General features: G+C 49.2%; 1 pseudogene; it reads left to right on the top strand.

Annotated features, from left to right (window-relative positions):
• The first annotated feature begins 4,444 nt into the window (after positions 1-4,444).
• The window catches only part of LOC149356440 (aurora kinase C-like), a 39,517-nt pseudogene continuing 22,411 nt past the window's right edge, over positions 4,445-21,550 (top strand).

Here is a 21,550-nt window from a genome sequence, read left to right as displayed (position 1 = left end):
CGTAGACTTCGCCAAAGAAAAATATGATCTTCGTACATATCACACGGAAAAGTCCTTAATGCGAGATGCGCCCTCCTCCCCCTTTAGTCCCGCAGTTGGCCAACGGGGTTTTTTCGGAACTAAATTTCTTGCTTGAGGCTGGAAAGGGGCGACTGCAGCTATCTTTCTTAAATCCACCCTCGGTGCTTTTTGCGATAGCTCATGCATTACAATTTTTCATATTTGTCTTTATTCTTCCTCGTCCTTCAACGCTACAATTCGCAGCGCTCTTGGCACGAAGGAACTCTCGAGCGGGACTCGCAGCGGCATGGACGACCAGGAGGCTTCCACGAGCATGTCAGAAGAATCCGTCAAAGAATCGTAAGCGCTGGGGCTACTTTTAGCCGGTGTTTTCGTTTCCTTGGTGTTGTGTGCCCTACTGCCTTTTTAACACTGGGACGCTCTTGATATTTTAGATATAATGTTTACTCCCAGCAAACACTGTATTAAGACCTCTGTACATTCCCGTATGTTCCCGTTTCGTAGAACTGTTTATACAGCATGTGCCTTTGCCTGGAGTGCCTCTGTCGAGAACAAAACAAAACACCTCTGTCCTAATAACGATGGCCACGAACTTCTCTCCGTACAGCGCTTGTACTATTGGATGCAGGTTACAGGTCGTAACGTGGCTGCATACTGCTTTCGAATGAACGACTGTTGAAATTGACCTTTGATACTATGTGACCGCTGCGGTGGCTCACTGGTATACTGAACTCGGCTGCTGATCATGACGACGCGGGACCAAATGCGGCCGCATTTTGGTAGAAGTGCCAATTGCGGCGGCCACATTTTGATCGAGGCAGAGTGCAAAAGTTTCGTGTTCTGTGTACAATGTCACTGTATATAAGTTACCGATCTTTAGGTTGTCAAAGTTAATGAGGTGTCCTGATCTACGGCACCTCCTTCTGTCTTCCCGCTTTTACTACTGTCGGATGCAACTTAAGTCTGCAGTGAAGCTCCGCCCATATTTACGACCGCCCAACTGGCTTCCTACACGACGAAAAAGAAGTCCGTTGTCGACACTTTTCTTGTTACGCATGCGAGAAGCTTAGCAGAACAAAAAAAATAACCTCTAGAGGTTTGATACGTCGCTCGTTTAATATAGTAAAACATTAGAAAGCTGATCGCATTTACCTTTACGATTAGCGAGCAGAGAAGTACAGGACGCCGTAGACCACGGAAAGTGTTAGCAACTACTGTTTTTTACAGTTGTATCCTTCTATGCATACATTTCCCAACGGCGTAAATGAGGTGTTCATCGAGAATGAGACAGCTGTGTCGCTTTTCCTTCAAATGAGCATTTTCGCCCTTTACTGATTGTGACACCGTACCTAGTGCATACATGTACTGAATCCACGGTGACTAAAACCTTTGAAATCATAGCAGGAACATTGAAATCGGCTTTTGAGGAAAGCAAATGGTGCTGTAACTGTCTTACATATGTCGGTGGACACCCGAACCGCGCCGTAAGGGAAGAGATAAAGGAGGGAGTGAAAGAAGAAAGGAAGAATGAGGTGCCGTAGTGGAGGACTCCAGATTAATTTTAACCACCTGGGTATCTTTGACGTGCACTGACATCGCACAGCGCACAGACGCCTTTTGCGTGTCCCCTCCATCTGAACGCTGCCGGCGCGGTCGAGTTCGAACCGACGTACCCGGCTCATTAGTCGAGCGCACTAACGTTACACTGAGCCATCATTGAACCACCGCGGCAGGTATAGAGCGTTGAAGACCGTGCATGGTTTCAAGCAGATCACAAATGTCGTTTTCAAACATATGCAATAGAACCTCGTTGGTTATTTCACATATGCATTGTCCTTAGCGGGAAATAAATTTCTAACGCATGCACTTTCCCCTCAAGCTAACAAATTAAGTCCTCCCCAGAGTCCTCGTTGTAGAATGCTTATCCCTCTTATGCATGACTGCTGTGACGAAACCGGCGCGCCCACCTACTGCTTCAGCGATTTTCACTGCCGTCGCCATCCTCGAGGCCCTCAGGCCCCACGTGGTTCGTGGGGGAAGGAAAGCTTAGGAGAGGCCCTCGCCGGGGGGAGGAAATCGGAAGGAACTTCCCTCCCGGCCAGTTGGAAACACCTCCTCTCAAGCAGTGACTGGTCCGCTATTCGCTGTGAACGTGACTGATTACGGTATTGGCGCTACCATCTGTAAAAAAAAGGAGAGGGATATCAAACAGCAAGAAGTTTCTGAAATTAGAAAACATCTCTCTTTCTCAATTTTATTTGAATTTCCGTCAGTCGTGTTATCTCGGGCGCTGTCGCCTGCTTTTGTGGCGCCTGTCACAAACATTTTTGATGTCGTGTTCCCTCATGCGTTAGTCATGTCTGCGCAGCGACATCTACGGCGGTGTTTGGTTTTTGGCCCGTGACTTTCAAAATTGCGAAGAATGCAGCGAGACTTGCACGCATTTGACGAGAACCTCTATCTGCGCTCCCTTTCTCGGCAGCCACTGCTCATTTCGGCGCCGTGGATCATGAACTATGATATATTCACTGCTATGATTCGAGTCGGCACGTCGTGGCAGCTGTTTGTGCAACTGCATGCTAACAGAATTCAATTTGCATCACATATATTAGGATAGACAGTGAAAGCTATCGTGATAGTGGTTTGCTTTCGCATGTTTACACTAAACAATTTTTAGAAATTATCTACGATTTTAAGGTAGATCGTGCACGCATTAAATTGCGTGCACTAACTGTGCACAGAATGATCCATATGTATCGCTGGAACACTATGCACGGAATAATCGCACATGTATTGCGTGAATGATGCACGAAATGATGTACTCCAAATTTGAGCTGCGCTGTCTGAGGGAAACCTAACGCCTCTGGTGCGTCGACACATCTGTATTTTAGGGAATGCTACATCCTAGGAATATATATCCCTTTTAGACTGAAAGTAGCTGGAAGGGTATGCTCGTCAGTAAAAGAATGGAAGATATGTTCTCTGTTCTTCTTGAATTGGTTGCACTGCTGGTAAACGAGCGTAGCTGCTGTGCTGAGTGAATGTGAGAAGGTTTGGTTTATTGGTTTTCTCGTCCCAAAGCGGCTCTGGCTATGAAAGACGCTGTAGTGAAGGGCTTCAGAAATTTCGACCACCTAGCTTTAAAGAACCTCAGGTAGTGTCCGGAGGCCTTCACTACGGCGTTCCTTATAGCCTGAGTCGCTCTGGGACGTTAAACCTCCTTAAACCAACCTTTCTTACTCTGGCTCAGAGCTGCCGCTACCATCGTTGACCAGCAGGGCAACTAGTTTTAACATGCCACAAGAGCAATGAAATGGTGTGCGGAAACCACTCACGCGCGTCTCGCGACCTCGCGCAGAGCAGGCGGACAATGATGCACCAGCCCAGCTGCCGTTGCAAGCCCAATTTTGGATCAGTACATGCGTGAAGCAGATTCCATGCGAACACCCTCCGCTCTCGCGTGTTTCGTTCATCTGTTGACATGGGGATTAATGCGTCGTTATTCACCCGACAACTGCTATGAACGTAACTGAATGATGGCCTGATACTAGGCTCTGTAATTCGTGTCGGCTGAGAGGTATGGAAAACTTCACCCCGTCCTTTCGCCGTCCGAGGTGCGCGCCACAAATGCGCCGTTAGTCACATGTTTTCACAAGTACAACCGAGAGGTTTGGCCGACGGCGCAGCAATAGTCACGTTGGGGCAGCGGCATGGTCTGTTGCATTATCTGCTGTGCATGCGCAAACGCAAAGACGACGCCACCAAGCGAGGGGGAGAACTCACGTCTAACTTCAAATAATGTGACCCAACAGCCTCTCCTAAATTTTTCTCTTCCTCCGTGGCGTGCTCCGAGCAGTGTCATTTTCTATGCTTTCTCAAGTGCATTTATGCATTCAGAGAACCCACCCAGCCAGCTGGCTGCCTCTACGCGTCTGCTCTACGGGTCCCGAATCTCCAGGCTTTCAGGTTACAAGTGCTCCGGTTAAAACGTCGCCATATTTTTATGGATCCCCGCGTGCGTTGCGGAGAACCAGCCCTGGCAGCTGACTGCCTCGCCTCTTTTGCTCTTCTCATCCCCTCTGCCTCTAGGCCCACAGGCTGCGCGGGCTGCAATAAAAGCAGTGAGAATATTGATGCTTGCCCCCTTGCACTTGCACACACCCTGGCAGCTGACTTCTGTTGCTCTTGTGCCATGCCGGTCTCGTTTGTACGCTAGCGCGCCTTTTATCAGTGCCTAATCTTACCGCATGGGCATAATTTCGCAGAGTTACGGACACATTTACCTGGAAGCCGTATAGTCGGATGTATAAAAATGTGTCCATATTACTGCAACTTTAGGAGCATAGCGTATGATTTTGGCGCCTATTATCTGGCAAGGGGGAAGCTATTCAAATACAGCTCAGAATGGCACATGTGCATTAAGATGCTAGGTGCCACGAGCCTGGATGGTGCCATTTTTTTCCTACCCATGTGCTTCATTTTGAGTAAACCTTAGCCATCATCCAAGCCACTGCAAACAAGGTATATTCGTAGGACAGGCAACGAGACTAAGATGAATATGTAGCGACGACGACGACTACCTGAAACACCTCCACTCACTAAAAAACACACTAATCACCAGAAACCATGCACAGACAACCCTTAATAATGCGTTAAAACGAGCAACCACTTTGAAACGAGATGTAGTTCTTAAAAAACGAACAAAAGCTAACAGTCAACGACCTCCTGCACTTATAACGAAATACTCAAACGCGCTTCCAAACATAAACAATATCCTGCGGAAATACCACCCCATTTTAACTGGTAACGACCGTCTCAAGAAAATATTTCCCGACGCACCAAGGGTAACATACAGACGCAACACAAACCTGAGGGACCTCCTGGTGCATGCTAGGCTCGGTAAGAAACCACCACCGACAGTAACTTCATGCTCTCGACCTAGATGCAAGAGATGCAGACATTTACAAAGGGACACTACGGTTAAAAGTACGGCAAGCGATTTCAGTTTCGATAGAAGGACCAATTTTGACTGCACATCGTCCAATATTATCTACTTGCTCCAGTGCTCCTTCTGCCAGAAACAATATATCGGAGAAATCGGGCGAACAATGAGTGCCAGATTAAACGGGCACCGGGCTGACACAACACGGAATGAAGAGAAGGCAGTGTCGACCCATTTTAATCAACGCCATCACAAATTCGACGAACTCAAATTGTTCATTCTTCAGTCAGGCTTCAAATCGAATAGGGACAGAACATACAGAGAAGCATTCCTAATCCACAAATTTAAAACACTGCAACCAACAGGGATTAACATGTCCAGAGGAAACCTGGAATCTCTCAGGTACATTCCAGGGTTAGCATAATTTTAAATTAACAAATGTCTTGCACGTGGTCAGACCATTTCCTAGAACCTCACATAAGTATATTGTCGCTCTTTGCACCCTTCCCACGTCATATCTTCCACCACATTTCCGGCCTTGTCACCCTCTCCCTTTGTTCCCCTATTTTTTTCTTCTTTTTCTCCTAATCTCCTACTACCAGTTCTCGGAAACCATGACACTCCTGCTACCCCCTCCGCCCCCCCTTTTTGGCTTTCTCTGAACTCGAGCCATTCCCCCCCCCCCCCCTGCCTTGTCCTTCCTTGGAAATGCCCCTCCTTCCAGTGCCAGCCCATTTTGTTTGCCTTGTTCTCATTTCCCTGTAGCACGCTGACTAATCCTCTTATCTGAGTTTTACAGGTTCACCCAGCGCCTCTCCCCCGTCGCAGTCCCTTCAAAGCCTTTGTTCATTACACACACCCCGGATATAAGTTTTTCCACTATTGCAGCTTAACGAATCAAGATTCACCTCCCTCCCCTTCCTGACACGCATCCCCTCCCACACCACTTTCCTCCCCCACCCCCGGGGCCTTCCTCCTCGAAGCGAAGGCCCTATTTAATCCCTGCCAATGATAAACGCTTTGCCCAGACGAAGACAAGTCCCCTTGTCGAAACGTTGGCTCAAGCAACCTGAGGTTTTCCCCTCCCTTGTTCATTTTGTGATCGCCAAGGACCATCTACCGCACCCTCTCTCTACCATAGAGGAGATATAGCACTCGTGCTCCCGTAGTGCTTCAGACTCTGTGGACTTTCACTCGTTTGGTAGGTGGAATTGTTAGTTCTGCTGCGCTATCCATGTTATAAGAATTTGTACCGGATTGCAGCCCCGAAGAAAGGGGTAAAAATCTGGTCCCTCAGCGACTTTGACATCGGCCGGCCACTGGGGACGGGCACGTTCGGCATGGTCTACCTTGCCCGAGAAAAAACGACGCATTATCTCGTTGCTCTCAAGGTGGGTAGACAGTGCGAATTGAGATCATTTAATGTGCAGTTGGTGTCGCAGGATTGCATTGATTAAGTGAGATTTCTTTTCTTACAGCACGTCATTGTTGCCACATTACCTCCATTTTGCTGTGCGGTAGCAGTTGAAAGTTGTTGTATCTACTTCTTAATAATGCATTAAAGATGTCTCCCAAAGACTTTGTTCGTATAAACACTACACGAGGAACACGTCACAAGCATGCACTCACCCTTGAAGAATATTTCTGTCGCAGTAAAACTCTCCAATATTCTTTTTTTCCACAAGTTGTTCGAGATTGGAACAATTGCATCCGTCAGTCACAGCCCAACGCACCATAGACAAATTTATTACCCTCGCTGAGAGTTCTGTACTCTCATTCCTCACATCATAACCTTGCTCGTATTCTTGTATTGCAGTACTCTTCTCAGTGTATTTATTGTAATCAAGTGACATCATCAGTTTGATGACATGATTGTTTTATTATTGCCATTTGTATTGCATGTTTTGCCTTTATTTTCTACTCTTAAAAAAAAATAGCACTAAACCTGTATATGTATGTTTTGCCCTCTCCTGTAAAAATCCCAAGATGGGATTGACAGTATTCCGAAATAAATAAATAAATATGTGTTATCAGTGGGGGCTCGATTTCCTACTTTATATACAGGGCGATGCACCTGAATTGTTCTGTTATTTTTAAAAATAGGCTTTTTGGCTTAGAGGACGTAAGACTGTCAATTGTGTAGCGCATCAGAATACACCTAACAGGTTTAAACTAGTCCGCTGGGTGACTTATACCGAGTAGTAACCTTTTTAAATACAATTATTACTCTCCTAGCCAAGGGGCGTGTAGATCGCCTTGGGTAATATCTATATGAGAAATTCCAATTTCGAAAACTAAGTTGCTCTCAGCGCTGTAGCCTAACATATTTTGGCTGTTGGACGAATTAGGTTTACTTGAGGGGCCGCTTTGCCTGCGAGCGTCTCGAAAGCACTTGTATTTTGGCGCGACTTAGACATTTTTTGGGGCCACAGTTGCAGGGTGACTGCTTTTCTAATTTCTTTCGAATTTTTGTATAGATGACCATAGTACGACCTATTATCCAACAGAGAGAGGGATCACTTGCACACATTGGTGAAGCCTTGGTAGTGTCGTGGCCTCACTAGTGCGCAATTGTTTGGCTAGAAAGACCACTCGTGTTTACGAGCTGCGACATGCAGCAACCTGCGCACAGTGGAGAAAACACGTGTGCATATTCATGCTCATTGAGGCGTGTGTTCATGCAACTGCCTGCCTGGTCGATGTGTGTTCTGCCTCACGAAAACGGTTTCTGTGCTTAAGCGATAGTCAACATGGCTCAAGTACTGTGTAGAAGTTCTCAGAGAATAAACACCTCGCGTAGAAACGCTACTTACCTACCCCAGTCGCTGAAACACCAGGTACACATCTGCAAGTTTACCGAGTTTGGAAAAACAACGTATCTTCCCTCCAGCTTCTTCTGGTCTGTGATGCGATGAATTTTGTGAGGACCAAAGTCATCTCTTCTAGGCTTCCGAAAATTAGTCATTTTTTTCTGTAAACTGCTTAGAGGCTTCCCGGAATGAACAGCCGCAGATCCAGCCGCGCGCAGCCCCAATTTTCTCCCCATGGAAGATACTTTGGACCTTGTGGTAAGATCCAAATGTTGATCATGAGAAGACGAAACTATTGTGCTTTTGGGCTCTGTAGCGTGCGCGGATTTAAACGGTAACTGCAGCATAACACTTCCAGGCGTTGATTTTTTGAAAACCCACGCCTAATAGTGGACCGATAAGCAAGAAAGGGAGGCTGTTCTACCCGCCTGTCCTCTTATGCGCGCAAATGCTTAGCATGGCGCAGTTCAATTCACAAGCTTTCTTTTTAGCCACCGCTGCGGGGCACGCGTGAGATTGCGCAGGCGTATCACATTATCAAAGCTTCGTCAACGTGTGTAAGTCAGTTCCAGTCACGTTGTCCGGTATATAAACCTTTCACAGGCAGATATCTTATCTGGCTGATGAAAGCCTACCGATCTTAGCGCTTATTCTAGTCGATAAAAACGTCAGAACAGTCTCAGAAATACAACATTCTGCCGGGTTGTCGTAACGACAGATTTCTCTCTTGTTTTGTTGTTTTTTTCCTTAATACTGTGGTTTTTTGTGTAGTACTTTTCTATAGTCTGTAGTTCTGTAGCACTTTTCTGGACTAACGATGCAAAATTCGGTCGTTTGTAGAAAAATGTCTTGTGTTGAAACAAGGTAATGGGAAGAACATACAATAAATCTCTGCGATGATAGAAAACTTCATAACCTAATTTTGCGTTGAGATTTCTTGCTTTTGTTCTTATTTCCTTTTCGTTGCGCTCTTTGCCAACCTAAGTCCACGGCGTCTGTGCATGATTTTGACAACTGTCCATCCTTGCGGCTCCTACTCTATTCTGAAGCCATTTTCATAGAACGAGAACATTGTGTGCATACTGCATTCAAGCACCCACGCCCATGGCTTATCAGAGCTGAACAAAGCTTAGCGTCTGCTCCGAGTCCTGCTGCTGCTTTCTGGTAGGATATCTTTTCACTGCATAAGAAGGCTGTGTTTAAGAGCTCCAGAAACTCTTTTTGAGTGCATAGAGAAATTTCCTGACGTGAGAACTGACAGAGTGCACAGAACTATAGCGTCTACAGGCTTCAGGACATGTTGCATTATCGCAAAACTTTGTGAATGCTCGAATGAAACGGCAAGTGGCCTTATCACTCTGCGACGCAAGAGGTGACCAGATATTTATGGAAACATTGTAGCCGCTCTCAATGGCTTCTACGATGTTGGAGGTTGTCGTAGGTGTGTTTCGCGCCTTATCTCAAAGTTCTTGAAACTGAGCGCTGTGTGAGGGCGACGGTGATCCTGTTCTTCGTCAACCAGGATGTACTCTTACTGAATTAGGGCACATTGTGATTACACACCGGGACAGGGGGTGACTTACGGACACAGGGTCACCCAATGAACAAAGTTCAAGTTTCCAGCAGTTCTGCCACTCTTCCTTGTCGACCGCCTGCCGATACTATACTTGACCATACTTTGACAGCTGAAACTGACTGAATGATTTTCATATGGTTGTACTATATTGTTTCTAAATTCTTTGTAACTCTACATACGGCAGCCAACAATAAAACATCTGGGGAGTGGGGCACTTTGCTCTTACTAAAGTGCGATGAGGCGAAGGCCACTTCCGCCTATGTTGCTACCGCTGATACTGTGGTGATCACGTCATAGGTGACGTCACACGCGTGTGCCCTCAGCGGCCAGGGTGGAGTCTTAGCAGCGGTCGGCGTTCCATATATAGACTGTGGTCAGGACGTCATACGTGACGTCACACGTATGCACAGTACATTTCTGGTTACGACATACTACGTAATTGATGACGCCAAAAGTTTTTCTTAATTTACACTTTATTTTTTAATATTAAATTTTTAATTATTTGTTTCATTTAACATTTATTTTTATTACCCCTTTTACCCTTTTTATCTACTTTGTCGTTATTTTAATTCTTATTTTTAATTTTTATGATTTGCTGTTTTATTATTTTTATTCTTTTGTTATTCTTACATTGATTCTTGTTATTTCACGTTATTTTATTTCAAGATGAGTTCAATTATTTTTGGTTACGGCCCATTACACCACTGGTGACGTTATCAGGATGACTGATAGCTACAGTGTGACAGTTTTCATGGACGGACGGACAACGTTGAGCGATTAAGGGCTTTCGCATTAACGTTTCTGTGTTCACAACGAAAGAGAGCAGCGCTCGAGGGCTGTAACACTGTCAACCAAAATTCTTGAAATTTATTGGTCACAGTCAGAACTGCACATCATCTAAGTTTGGAGGCTTCTGGCATTATTTTTCCTGCTCTGATGTTTTCTCCCGCCTTGTGCTGAAAATGCAAGGCCTTGAGATAGAGTGTTCTTTGCAAGACACGCCCTAATCACACGAAGAACTGTTGTGTAAACATTGTGCGTGAAACAGCAGCAGTGGCCTAGCGGTTGGGGCATCGGCCTCGTAAGGGAGAGGTGCGGAATTCAGACCCTAGTGCGGCCAGGCGTAACCATTAGTTTGCACTTGGTACAAGCTTTCCCCTTGCCTGGTGTCCTACTTCTATAGGATGAAATGCTTGGCAAATGGGTCTTTGACCCCACTATGTCCAGATGAAAATAGCGTTTTCCATGGAGTTTTTTGTCCAAATCTTCCCTTAAAAGCTGCCGGCAAACTTCATCGTCAACGTTGTGCGTGCAGGTCCTGTTCAAGTCTAAGCTGCAGCGCTGTAATGTGGAGCGTCAGTTGCAAAGGGAAATCGAGATCCAGTCCCAGCTAAGGTGAGATTGCTTGCTTTGAGATCTGCATTTTCATGAGTACACCTTGTAGCACATGTGTTGTGCTATATTCTTGTTTGAAGCTTATCCCGCTCTTTGTGTTGTTTTAGAGCGAAGCTCTTTGGCGATCATTTCTGGGTTTCGTGGCGTCGCCGTCACTGTTGTTCGTTATAACTAGCAGTGGACACCTTACCAATCGAGCGGGAGCTTGGAAAGCAGAGGGAAGGCGCATAACTGCCCTCTTGGAGCAGTGGACACCTCAGTCGTGCTTTAAGCTACGTGGCGGTAGTGACAGATGTGCGCTGCATGCGTTGGCATTGACAACGTTGTGCCAGAAACGCGGCACTGAAGCCATAGGCCTTCGGCGTTCGTTGTGTTCATTAGCATTGGCGTTGACAACGTAATACACTCTGATAATTTGAAGGGAAGGAAGTGCGCATTACTGGCTCACTGGGTCAGTGGATGCCTTAATCACGCTTATAGGAACGTGGGGTCATTAGATAGAGATGTGGGCTGTATGCGTTAGGCCTTACAACGTTGAGGGAACTGCCACCTGCCAGGGTGGCAGGGTGGGTGTGTACTTTAATGTAGACACAAAGGCAAACAGGAACACCACTTATGCCGGAGAATATTTCGTTCCTATCACTCGTAACGCCTGCCAGGGCTGTGATGAACTCGCGAAATACTTGCATAGACCTCGTCTTTGAGAACCAGGCATTGGTGCAGCAAGTCGAGCAGATATTCATCTATTTCTCCTGCCGCTAAGCTTCCTTCATGACAATCAAGAACTGTTAATGAACTGTTTCTTGAAGGATGATACAAGAGGTTTTCGGTCGTTTGGCACCCAGCTTTCACCGCTCGCAAGGAACAGAGTGGGTCGGAGCCAAAGGTTCAGAAACCAAACAGAATTTATACAGCAATCAGACGATACAGATGATCACAAGAAGGAATATGTGTTAAAAATAAGAAGCTGTCTCTATTTCTGCATACATGTCTTGTTCGACTTCTGTGCCTCAGTCTATCGAAAAGCTGAAACAGCTGATGCCCCCAATTTCGGATTAGGAATTAACGGAATCGTCCGCAATTTTTTTTCCGTAGGGTTAGTTATGGCCTGAGCACGCTCATTAACTGCAGTTCTTTATTTGCGAGAGCTTTATATGGCTCTGTCGCGTCAACAAAAGTTGTCCGCAGTTTTCTCCGAACGATTACGTCGTTCTCTGACGATAAATTGTGACGCATAGTATTATTGTGACGCATATTGTGACGCATAGTATGTGATAAAATGTTGCCGTGGGTAAAATTTGGTTCATGAGGTGTTATTAATTAATCAAACACGAAAAAACACACAAAAATACATTTAGACACCGATATCGTACACGGACGTCAGAACAGCAATAAACGTCGACATAGTATGCCGACATTTTGCTTTCGCATTGCTCCAATGCAGGTCGACGCTGCGATCTCAAAGATTTTTGTTCTGCAATTATATCACTTGCTTTCTATCCCGTGCAGCTGTGAAGCTGGTGGATATTCTCCTGACACTGTCTTGTGACCACCTTTGTTTTCTCATTGAAAGTTGTCAGAAAATTAGGCGCACTTTAGAAACCAAGAAACAAAATCAGCGCCGCGCGGACGCATCTCGCCAGCGCGGTCGTAAAAGGGGGAAGAAGGAAACCCCTGGAGAGCGCCTACAGCTTTGTGTGTGTGTGTGACTGCCCCCTCCACAACCGCTCGCTGGAGGGAATGAGCACGCCACGACGTCGATTTCTCTAGAACATCAAGGTTGTTTCTCCGTGGTGTTTTTGTGTTTTTGCGGAAAGGGCGTAGCCTTGCGTTCGCTAAGAGAGGCCCCCTTCGCCCATCGGCGGCGGCGCCGCGCCAGAAATTGCGAGAAGCTCCACGAAGCGACTCCAGGCTTTTGATCGATGAAGACGCGCGCCCGGCACGAGAAAGGGAGACTGCACGGCCTACACTGCGTGCATGTGCGCGCCTACTACTTTGGCGCGTAGAACAAACAGACGCGGTCCATGCCTATAAAGGAAGGACTTTGACCCCTGTCAGTTTAGTCTGAGCCGTCTTTTAAGCTAAGCGCGCCCGTTCGACTCCCAGGAGAACACCACTCGCCCAGCCACGGACCAACGAGGCAACGTGCGCCTGTCTGCGGGAAGGCATCGACATGGACCTCTGTTCGTCGGACTGTCGCAGTGCCCAGTGAACAAATTACGTTTTGTTTGTTTGCCTCTCTTTTGTTAGTGAACTTTAGATGCGATATGCCTTTTGTATTGTAATCTATCTCGAGTTTAACTTTGCACGAGTTGCATTGTTTTCTTAATCACTTTGTATGTGTTTGTAGTAGTGATTGTGTGATCATCTGTATCGTCTGATTGCTGTATAAACTCTGTTTGGTTTCTGAACCTTTGGCTCCGACCCACTCTGTTCCTTGCGAGCGGCGAAAGCTGGGTGCCAAACGACCGAAAACCACTTGTCTCTTGGTAGCTGGTCTCCGCAGAGCTTTTCACGCTGAGTCGGGGGCATCTCTTTTGAGTTCGAGACCGCTATCCCCACACGCTCTAAGGGTGTCGGGAACTTCACGCTTAAAAGTGCGGGAAGTTGGGTGACATATATTCTGCCGTCCGCGAGAGGACGTTTGGTGTTTGTAAGCGCGGTGAACAGAGAAAGAGTCGGGAGGAGTTTACGAAGAGGTCGTAAACGAGTGTTAGCAGCAGAGCGATATTGTAAGGTGCCGCGGTGAAGCGGTTAGTGAGGTTCACCATGTAGAGGTATTCATTGCCTTGAATGGAGAATTCGGTATCGAAATATGAGCTTTCAGGAGCTAAAGGAGCTAATAAAGGCCGGCCTCCTGATGGAGATAACCGGAGCCGAACTGCGAAAATCTGTGGACCAGGAAAGAGAGAGGGCTCGAGAAGGGAGAGAGTGGCAAAGGAAACGTGCAGAAGTCGAAAGGGCTTTTGAAAGAGAGATCGCAATCTTTCAGAGGAAGCTTGCTGAAATTCGGCGTTTGAGGAACTCCAGGGAGCCAGCGGAGCTTACCCCCGGATAGACCGGGTGGAAGAGAGGAAATTAATTCCTTGACAACCACGGGAGAGGTTCTAACTAGCTCCACCAGTTAAACAACTGCTCCACTAGCTCCACCAGTTAAAGTGAGGTTGTGGAACAGGCGGTTCCTACAACTGTGATTACAGAGAGCGAAGAACAGACAGGAGTTCCGCTTCTTCAGGAAATTGAAAGTGTAGCTACTGCTGAGGTAGTAGGCACTGAGGAGAAGACCAAGCTGACGCTTCCGTCAGACGGCAGCTCAGGGCAGTCGCCCGGCGACATCGAAAGGAGTTGGAGCCCCAGCGACAAATCACTGTGCTGCACACCTCAGAGTTGCAGCAAGGACCGTGAGGAAGAGCGGTCAAATGTAACAGTACGAAAGCTCCGACGCAGTAATAACTGAGGACAGCGCACTCAGAGAAAACCTGGAAACCGTTCCGTGCGAACCCTCGAGGAGCGAGGAGGTCGTTTCCGATGAGGATGCCGGGGAAATTTGGTCCTATGAGGAAGGCGAGGAAATTTTTGCCTCTCAAGGAGAATATGCAGTGGAAGGGAAGGAGCAGACTGAGGAAAGGTCTGTACACGACTCGACTCAAAGTAACTAACGGACGGATGTAATTGAGGAAGGAGTATTGATCTCAACTGATGCGATTGATTCTTCAGTTAGTCCAGAGCCGTGCTCCGAGCATTGCACTCGAGCAAGAGTCAGAAAGAAGAAAAGGAAGAAAACATCGGACCGGAGACAAAGTTCTGTCCATCAAGAAGAAAAAATGACTGAAATAGTGGCGTCATCGCCAGAACCCACCTCGGATTATGCATGTGAAAACAATTCGGGCTCACCGCGAATTAAAGTCGGACGAAAGTAAAGAGAAAGAGAAGCGAATTAAGCACTGCCCATACAGGTGGAATCGAACTGGAGAAACGCTGTAGAAAATTCAGGAAGAGAATGGAATGAAACAGAACTAAGTTGAAGACAGCTGAATCGAATGGAAGTGAGCTGCACGAATATAGCAGCAATGTAAGAAAGAAGTTAAGACGAACGAGCCCAGTACTCAGTAAGGACTCGGTCTGGAGACGAAAGTGCAAATAGATGAGCGTATGCCAAAAAAAAGACAGGCACGAGAAGCGAAGCCGTCATGAGCGAGCTGGCGTTAAATTTGTTGGCAACAGACGCGCCAGCCGCAAGAAAAGAGGAAGGGCTCGATGTTTGAGCACTAACACAGAGAGCCGTAGGAATAGGAAGTTGGGCCAGAGCAGCGTTCGGAAGAGAAGCCTCAGATCTAGGCGGAAGAAGACTAGAACACGTGACAGGATGAAAACACAGAGTAGAGTAAAAAAGATAGTTAGTTAGTTATATTGATTTTAATGGCGCAAAAGCAACTGAGGCTATGATGCGCCAAACACAAGGTTGGAGTTTTTGTTAAAAGTGAAGCTTTTTATGCTTAGAGTTTGTTTAAAACGCTGGCTTACTTGAGAAACCTAAAAATACAAGAGATGTAAACCAGTGCTCGATCACCTAATAGTAACATGGGGTGTAATGGGATGCTTTGCCTGTAAAATATTGTAAAATATTTCTTTCTTAGTTCTTCTAGTTTGATACATGAAATTAAAATGTGGTTCACCGTGAGTTCAGCACCACACATGTCACAGAGAGGTTTGTTCTGCTTGGTTAGTAGAAAGCTGTGCGTGAGGTGGGTGTGTCCAATGCGGAGCCGACATAAAATAACTTCGGTAAAACGTTCTTGATGCCTACATGATTGCCATTCCCCTAAAATTGGCATCACAGAATGTAGTTTGTTGTTTACGTGCTCTTGCCATGCGCCTGCCGCTTATTTCTGAGTTTACTGTAGATAAACTTTAAACAATCCCGGTACGGTATGTTCACTTGCTTTATTTGGCCTTTCCGGGCTTGTGCAGCGCATACATCTGCTTTCTCATTGCCCATAATTCCAACATGGCTAGGAACCCAGCATAATTTAATGCTATGCTTTTGTTTTGTGATTTTAACTATGTTATGTATTGCCACGTATCATTGTAGTGTTTGTTCGTTCACGCTCAAGGCTGCAGGAAAGGGTTGTTATCACTTTTGTTCGTGACGCGAGAAGCGACCACACTAATCTCGATTGATCGCAGCCATGAAAGGCCGCATCTAGGTTTTTCCAGACTTCTGTAGATGATCTTGTCTTGTTATCTGGAAGTTTCCTTGCCGGCTTTAAATTGAGCGATGCCGCGAGCGGCGGACATTCGTAGTTCGACGACCGCCGAGCACGGAAAGTTCGCTACATCTTCAAGATCGTTATGACGGGCTTCTACAAAGCTTTTTTGGAAACTTGCCACGAGTAGCTGAAGAACTGCATGAAAACCTTTGCGCACCAGCCACAAGCCAAGAGCTGCACGCCATCCTGCAGAGTATGAATGCAGCCTCTGCCCCCGGTCCAGGCGGCATTCCAACAAGTTTTTATTCAACGTTTGTTTACCAGATCCAAGGAGCACTGCTGAAAATGGTCAACGGCTTTCTCGCGGATGGGTTACGTCTGAACACTTTCCGCGAATGTCGCATAATACTCATTCCGAAAGTGGGCGGTGACCCCTCCGACCCGCAAGCATGGCGGCCCATAAGCCTCTCAAACACAGACTACAAAATAGTCTCATCTTTACTAAACAGAAGAATGCGGACGATCCTGCCTCACCTAATCCACCGTGCTCAAACCAGCAGCGTGCCTGACCGCTCTGTGTTTTCTGCATTGGCACTCACAAGAGACCTGTTCACATTTGCCAGCAGGACGGGCTTCACCGGGTGTTTTGTTTCACTCGATCAGGCGAAAGCATTCGATCGGGTGGAACACTCGTATTTGTTCGGAGTCCTCGAAGCCTTCGGATTCCCGCCGCAAATTGTCAGCAGGCTGCGCCTACTTTACGCAGACCTGAACGCTCATCTCTCCGTAAACGGCCACCAGAGCGCTCCCTTCTCAGTCACCCGGGGCATAAGGCAAGGATGCCCTCTCTCCCCAACATTCTTCGTGTTATGCCTGGATCCACTCATCCGGCGCATTAACGACAGTCCATCCATACGCGGCTTCCCTCTGCCTGGCCAGGGCCAAATCAGTTTCGGCCTACGCCGACGACGTGTCGCTTTTCCTCAAGGACGAGGATAGCTACGCCGCTTTTTCGCGGCTGTTTCTCGAGTACAGCGAGATATCAGGGGCCCTATTGAACAGGGTGGCACTAAGGTTTGGCACCTTCACACCGAACCTTGCGGGCGAGGTGGAGTGGGTGCAGGGAGTGAATGTCCTGGGAGTAGTATTCCTCGCCAGCAGAGAAGTAGCCCGCAAAACCTGGACTAACCTCCGCACGAACGCTGAGAAACGCCTCTCGGTGGCGTCAACGTTCCGCCTTTCAATGGCAGAGCGCTGCTATATAGTTAAGTCCACAATCCTAGCCGCATGTTTTTTTGTCGCCCGCGTCGCAAACCCACCGCGCACGTTTGCTCGCAGACTAACCTCGGCCTGTGGCTCTTTCGTTTGGGCGGGCAAAACCGAACTTGTGTCACGAATGTTCATGCGCCTTCCATCGTACATGGGTGGGTTTGGTATACCTTGTATCCGCACCATGTGCAATGTGCTCGCCTTGCGAGGAGTACGAGATCTTGTACACAACCCAGACTATCCGGGAAAACACTCCTCACATACATTCTGGGTACAGCGCGTAACGTGTTTTTTACACAACGCGTGGTTGGCCCTACAGCCGAGCGGCCGCCGGCATTTTTCGTTAACGTGCGTCGCACACTGGCGTCGTTGTCTGCCAGCGTGCCCGATCTGGATGTTGATGAAACCCCGCCCTCCAGGATGTGTGAAGCACTAACGGTAGCTGAGCTGAGACGCGAACAACTCCAGAAAACGAGACGGGCACGCTGGCGCCAACTGACCTCAGCTGCGCTTCCTGCAGATGTCAGGAACTTCGGCTGGCTGCGAGGCTCGCGGGTCCTGCCCACAAGAGACCGCCTTGCGGCGTGGGGCGTGGCGCCCTCCGCCCGATGCCCGCAGTGCAGTCTCTTTGAAACATTGCGGCACGCAATGTTCGACTGTGTAGTGGCGCGCTCCTTTTGGGTACTAGTGTCACGAATGTTCGTAACCCGCCTCGAAGCGCGCACTAGTTCACGCGAACTGTTTACAAATATGCTCTTGTGTGTCGGCATGTTCGTTTTGTGGCGGCAGCTTGGAGGGGCTTCCTTAAATGGGCGTCCGCAAAGAGCAATGTTTCCAATGTTGCAGCGCCTCCGCACGCGCCTCTTTGAGCAAGCATGCGTGGACGCACTGACAATGAGCGAGGCTGGGTTCTTGCGCAAATGGTCGACATACTTTATCGTCCAGCGAGGCGGTCGAGTGTCGGCTTTCATACTGCCATACTGACGTGCTCAGTGCTGCGTCACTGCGCATGTGCTTGAAAGATCAGACTTCAGTTCAACTGTTTTGTTTCGTATTTTTGTTCCTTTCGAAAAAAATAAACTTCCCTTTCTATGCCCGAGCTCGTCCAGAACCAGCGAAGTTTTTTCGGTGCTGGCTTCCTGAGAAGTTTCAACGATAAGTGCAGGCGGGCCCCGGATCCACTGCGACCCGGAGGTACCGCAACCAGCCTCCCTGCCCAGGCGCCGTGCCTATGCCGGTGCTCGGGCAAACTGCGTGAAGGTCGTGCAAGCAGCAGCGCAGCCGAACACCCGTGACGTCATGGGAGGCCCGGGTACTGCTGCCCCTCCGGCGTTCCGTGCGCCGCCCCCAAAGGCGCATTGTTTTTCGTTCACAGTTACTTCCGATGCGACAGCTGACGACATCGTCGACGGCATCGAGTTGGTTGTCGGCCGGAAAGAGCTAGAGAGCCTCCAGCACCATGGAGGCATGAAGTTCTGCGTCGCCATGGCCTCGGCTGCGGCGGCGGAGAAGATGCTCGTGGAAGGCGCCTTCAACGTGAACGGCACTTCCGTCCCAGTAGCCTGCGTGGGTCCTGCCGTGGTTCACGTGACGGCTTTTCGTGTGCCGCTGTTCGTGGGAGACGCGGCGCTGGCAGCGGCACTGAGCTCCTACGGCAAGTTGCTTGACATCACCAATCCCGTCCTCAAGGGCCGTCGTCACGTCGGCAACGGGACGCGCGTGGTCCGGATCGAGATGAAGCAGGCGGTGCCGAACTTCTTGACAGTCCAGGGCCACCGCGTCATGTTTGACTACCGAGGCGTCCGGAAGGTGTGTTCCCGCTGCGGGCAGGACGGCCACATCGGTGCGAGGTGTTCGGCCACGACACGGCCGGATGCGGAGCGGCTTGCAGGCGCTGCGGCGGAAGCCACGCCACAGCGGACTGCCTGCGACCACGGTCCTATGCGGCGGCCGCCGCCTCGAGAAAGGAACCGAGCAAGGACAACGTGGTCGCAGAAACGCGGAGCACACCAACCGTCCGGACGCCTGTTGCCGACGCGGACCCTACGACCAGCAGCCCGAGGGAGCCCGAGCCCACCCCCGCGACGGAGGTGCCCGTGAAGGAGCAGCTCGAGGGGACGCCTTCAAACGAGGTGGAGCCGTTCGGTGCTGTTTTCGCGGAACCCTTGCCGCCGCTACCCCGCTCAGCTTCCTTCAACACCGAAAGCAGCAGCGGCGATGAGTCGAGCGTGGCGTCGGGCGACCTGGTGGACGTACCGGACAAAGTCACGCCGCTTCGCCTGACAGGCAACTTGACGTGCAGCCAGGTGTCAGGACCGACGACTCCTGGAGGTGTGGACGACGCGCGCTTCCCGTCACCAGCCAGCCACACCCTCCCATCGGCGACCCTGGCGTCGGCATCGGCTTCAGCTGCGAGCGTCGCCAAGACCACGGAGCAACCGGTGAGCGAGGCCACAAGCGCCGACGACCCCGAAAACATGGACTTTTCCCGACCAGACTTCAAACGTGCCCACCCCCAATCATCGGAATCTGAAGGGACCGTTAACGAACGTTGTAGTAAAAAAGTGCCGCGCGCGTCAAGCGCCGCCCATGGCAGCGCTCTTTAGGTTGTATGTTATGCCGTCGGTGCTCTTGGCAGTCATGGCGGTTGTGCATCTCCTCTCCCTGAATGTTCGGGGATTTCAATCCGTAGACAGACAGAGAGAGGTGATGCACTTTGCCAGGGCAAGGGGCGTCGACATCCTGTTTTTACAGGAATGCAACTTCCGTACTTCACTTGATGTGCTGAATTTCACCACCCGGTTTTCTGTTTTTGCTTATTTTTCGTTGACTGATTTTCATATGTGCGGTGTTGGTGTCGTTTTTGTAAACCCCTGCCTGCGCGCGGGTGCTCATTGCACTTTCGGGCTGGACGGCCGCACTCTTGCGGTCGACTTTACACTAAACCAGCGGCGGGTACGTGCGTTGGTTGTACATGCGCCAGCACGGCAGACTAGTAGTTCTGATTTTTTTGAGCGCCTCGACTCATTCCTCCTTGATCCCTACCCCACTTTCATCGTCGGTGACTTCAATTGTGTACTTAACATCGACCGTGACGTCCGCGGACAGGGTCACGGTCGCAGTTATTGCGGTGCCCCCGCGCTCCGCGATCTCGTGACTCAGTTCCGCTTGTCTGACGCGTGGGTGCAGCTTCACGGGGATGCCTTTGGAGCGACGTGGGAGAGAGCACAGTCAGCGAGTCGGATAGACAAATTCTATTTTCCACCAGAGCTCGCTTCTTTTGTCGTTAGCTGCGAAGTTCTCGCGTTCCCTGCAGGCACGCCGGTGATTTCCGATCACCACCGCTTGTCAATGAGTCTCGACTTTGGTGAGGACACCCCACGTACTGTTACGTGGCGCATGGACACGAGCCTACTGGCGGACCCGGAAAGCGTGGCGTCACTGCGTACGACGTTGGCAGCATCGTGCAAGAGCTTCCTTGCGACTGATTCTTGGGACACACTCAAGGCTCGTTGGCAGGCAACTCTGGTGGCGGCCGGTCAAGGCCGCAGACGCCGGGTAACTCATGCACTGAATGACACTCTCAAGCGCATCCGTATAGTGCAAAGGGGAGCACCCTTAACCTTTGCCATGAGCGATTACCTGAGTCTACTTAAAGCACGTTACCACGTGTTGCTCTGCCAGTCATCACGGGCAGCTAGTCGTGCACACCAGCTCGGGCGGCCGATATCAGACCCGGCTCTGACGACACGTACGCGCAGGCACGGCAGAGGAATTCGCTCCCGCTACTGTGCCTTTCGTGACACTCCCAGACGGCACCCAAAGCAAAACCACGGCAGATATCTGCACGATCTTCGCAAGCCACTTTCCGAACCTGTTCTCTACGGACAGTTGGCTGCATCTTCAAGATGGTTATGACGGGCTTCTACAAAGTTTTTTTGGAAACTTGCCACGAGTAGCTGAAGAGTTGCATGAAAACCTTTGCGCACCAGCCACAAGCCAAGAGCTGCACGCCATCCTGCAGAGTATGAATGCAGCCTCTGCCCCCGGTCCAGACGGCATTCCAACAAGTTTTTATTCAGTTTTTTTACGAGATCCAAGGAGCGCTCCTGAAGATGGTTAACGGCTTCCTCGCGGATGGGTTACGTCCAAACTCTTTCCGCGAATGTCGCATCATACTCATTCCGAAAGCGGGCGGTGACCCCTCCTACCCGCAAGCATGGCGGCCCATAAGCCTCTTAAACGCAGACTACAAAATAGTCACATCTTTACTGAACACAAGAATGCGGACGATCCTACCTCACCTAATCCACCGTGCTCAAACCAG

The sequence above is a fragment of the Amblyomma mixtum genome, chromosome 3, assembly GCF_055824585.1.
Source record: "Amblyomma mixtum isolate Tamu chromosome 3, ASM5582458v1, whole genome shotgun sequence".
Classification (NCBI taxonomy): Eukaryota; Metazoa; Arthropoda; class Arachnida; order Ixodida; family Ixodidae; genus Amblyomma; species Amblyomma mixtum.
This window is presented reverse-complemented; position numbering and strand designations above follow the sequence as displayed.